Source organism: Sinocyclocheilus anshuiensis, unplaced genomic scaffold, assembly GCF_001515605.1.
Source record: "Sinocyclocheilus anshuiensis isolate Anshui unplaced genomic scaffold, SAMN03320099.WGS_v1.1 scaffold936, whole genome shotgun sequence".
In the NCBI taxonomy this organism is placed as follows: Eukaryota; Metazoa; Chordata; class Actinopteri; order Cypriniformes; family Cyprinidae; genus Sinocyclocheilus; species Sinocyclocheilus anshuiensis.
In genome coordinates this window covers 45,682-46,353 of record NW_015552621.1, presented here as the reverse complement: position 1 = coordinate 46,353, position 672 = coordinate 45,682, and positions in this window count along the sequence as shown.

Sequence of the window (672 nt, the reverse complement as noted above, 5' to 3'; positions counted from 1 at the left end):
AATAATATTTTTAGATATGGCTGTCACGTCCTCCAGAGGCCCAAACTCCTTAAAACAACACCAGAGTCCACACAAATGACTTTCATTCAAATTCATGGCATGGATCAGTGAAATTGTTGACCTCAAATTACATGGCTAATATATTCCAATTGGGTAGACACTCAAATCCACATGCACAGAGACATAAAGAGAAGCTGAAAGCACAACAGATGTACACTGCTGTCCTCACTGATGCTGTAACACCAACTCACAAAGAGCAATGGGCTAATTCTGATTAAATGCATCGCTTTTTATGTGAATATTTATCCGTAGTAAAGAAAAAGAGAGCAATGTGAAATTTTTAGATACTTTGCTGTGTGTGTCTGCATGAGTGCAGGCTTTGTGTTGAGTCACAGGAAGCACAGGGGGGTTGTGGTGACCAGGTCTGGGTCGGCTTTGTCTGTCCAGCTTTCCATCAGCAGCATGATGGATCTGTAGGGTGGACAGAGGAGACAGACTCAAACAAGCTACAAACTTCACTTTCTTCATGAGCGAGATTCACGTATTCACATTTTACTGCTTTCTGGAATACTAAAATGTCCATATTTTATATATACATATATATGATATTGGATAACCATATATATATATATATATATATATATATACACACACACACACACACACACACGT